The sequence below is a fragment of the Mesocricetus auratus genome, unplaced genomic scaffold, assembly GCF_017639785.1.
Source record: "Mesocricetus auratus isolate SY011 unplaced genomic scaffold, BCM_Maur_2.0 Super-Scaffold_100037, whole genome shotgun sequence".
NCBI classification, from domain to species: domain Eukaryota; kingdom Metazoa; phylum Chordata; class Mammalia; order Rodentia; family Cricetidae; genus Mesocricetus; species Mesocricetus auratus.
In genome coordinates, this window is record NW_024429215.1 from 11,009,027 (window position 1) to 11,011,491 (window position 2,465).

A 2,465-nucleotide genomic window follows, 5' to 3' on the forward strand; every position below is an offset into this window, starting at 1 on the left:
AACAGTTTATATATTATATTGTAGAACAAAATTCTCCATATATCCAGTTCCTGAAGCATATCAAGAGCATTGCTTATAAAATACACAACTTAGGGATGAAAACAGACTTCCAATCCTGTTGACATGTATATTACTTCAAGACTAATACAAAATCCTATCTTGTTATGTGATTTTGAAGTGTGACATAGTTTCTATATTATAAAATGGTTCAAATAGGCCAGCCTCATAGCAGAATTCCTGTTATCTGGCACTTGTAATTTCTCTGTCCCTTCTGTGATGTTCTCTGAGCCAAAGATGCAGGACCTGTGATGTAGATGTATTCTCTAGAGCTGGGTTCCCCAAATCTGCATAGTGTCCAGTTGTGGGTGTTTTGTGATGATCTCATTTGATGTAAAGCTTGTTTGATGAGGAATATTAGCTACATTTATCTGTGGGTCTAAGTAAAGGACTCATTAATCGACTATGCTTGTCTTGTATAGATGTCATGTGTTGTGTGACAAAACTTCCTCTGTGGACACACATCACCCATATCTACTCAGCAAATAGAGATCCTTGGACAGACAAAAGTATGGATACTACCAAATTCCTGAGTTTTATTGAAGTTATTTACAGTAATATGGGTGAGGGATTACTTATAAGAACAGAAATGATTCAAAATAAGATATATCCTTAGAGTCCACCGCAACATGTGAGACAAGTAACAAAAGCTATAAATTTGGAATACACTGCATATCCTGCAGACACTCAATATGTTAGAAAGTGTCCTTTATTTAGTCTAATATTATTCTATCCAGTTTTGTTATTTATGTTTCTTCCAGGTAGCTGGTCTTTTCTCAATTGTCTGCTTTGCAGATTGGCTTGTTTGAGAGAAACTCTTAGCCTTTATTATTCACTCTGGAAGAGTAAACATTAGTAAACAGGAGAAGAATTGTAAATAGACAAGGACCTCCTGAAGCACAACTTCATGGTCGGGCACTGCATTAGTTTTCTTTTCAGTTAAACTTTATGACCCATAAGATTTCTGGCAGAATGAAAGCTAGATGAAGTGTAGCTTGACTGAGAGCATTTTTGCTAGCTCCTTTGTACACCAGGTTGACAAGGGGAGCCTTGGAACTATAAGTTAAAGAGTGAAATAGTCCACATACAGTGGTATAAGCTAATTTGGGCATCTAATTCACCCAGCTGACAAAACTTTGAGACATATCATTTTCATTAATAGTTCAAAGATAAGGCACTACCTGATTAAATTTCTGTTCTGAATTTGTGAGGGAGATTGGTGAGTAAACAAATGGATACCACAAAAGCTATACCCTTTGCTTAAGAATAAGTGAGTTTATATTCCTCATCCAGACCAAACTGAGTCTGGGCACCATGGTGTAATGTTTAATAAGAACAAAGGTTCCAAAACAAGGAGAACACAGAGAAGTTAGGTGAGTGATATTCACCAGCAACCAACTGTGATTATACAAAAGAGTCATGCAGCCTTGCAAGATGGAAGACACAGTATAAAAAGCCAGAAAAGTAGACACCAGGATCAGGATGCTCTGAGTGGCTCTGGACTCAGGGGAGGCTCTGCTGGAATCACAAGAGCTACGGTTGTGTTGAATCCTCTGCTTGTGTCTGTACAGAACAACAATCATGGTGCCACTAGACCAGACAATGAGCAAAGAAAACAAGTGTTGCATAGAGTGAGTCATTGATTTCATCCCGCCCTAATGTGGAGCAATGTCCAAAATCTTTTTTTATTGTCACATTTTTACCATTCCATTTGATAATTGGGTACACAAAGAAGATGAAGTTTATCAACATGTGCAAGACCCAGAGGATGGCGATGGAGCAGCCAACATACTTAGCAGCTTTCACTTTTTGATGCTTACAACAGGATTCCTTGTGACTGATGGTGATGACCTGGAAGACACTCGAGAGGCAGGTGATGCCAATGGACACACTTCGTCCAACCCTTACAATGTACAAAAGTAATCTACATCCAAAATCATTTAAAAACTGCTTCAAACCAAAAGCTACCATTTTTTGGGGTACTCCTTTAGAGAGAACGATCAAGGTGTTGGCTGCCATTAGGTGCATGTGAATCAAATCTATAGTCTTTAATTTGCATTCTCCATAGCAGACCAGATAGTAGTAAAACAGCAAGAAATTTCCCAGAATTCCAGTTGTAGTTAGAGACAAGAAAATTATTTTGAAGGTCAGATTCCAGAAATACATTCTGTTATTAAGTGTGATTTTCTTTAGATAATGGAGGAAGAACTCACCCTGGTCAAAATCAATGGAAGATATTAATAATCCAAATCCTACAGAGAGGCTAAATCACAATGTTTCTTAGAGCTTGGAAGTATGATCTCAGACTAGACTACATAAATCGAATTGCTCAAAGTTAATGACATAATTAGTTATTACTTACAATGCATCTGATTGTAAGATGGTTAAAGACCTCAGCATGCATGTGT

General features: G+C 37.5%; 1 pseudogene; it reads right to left on the reverse strand.

Moving 5' to 3' along the window:
* Positions 1-1,304: 1,304 nt before the first annotated feature.
* LOC101833371 lies at positions 1,305-2,226 on the reverse strand (annotated as a pseudogene).
* Between the last annotated feature and the right edge of the window lie 239 nt (positions 2,227-2,465).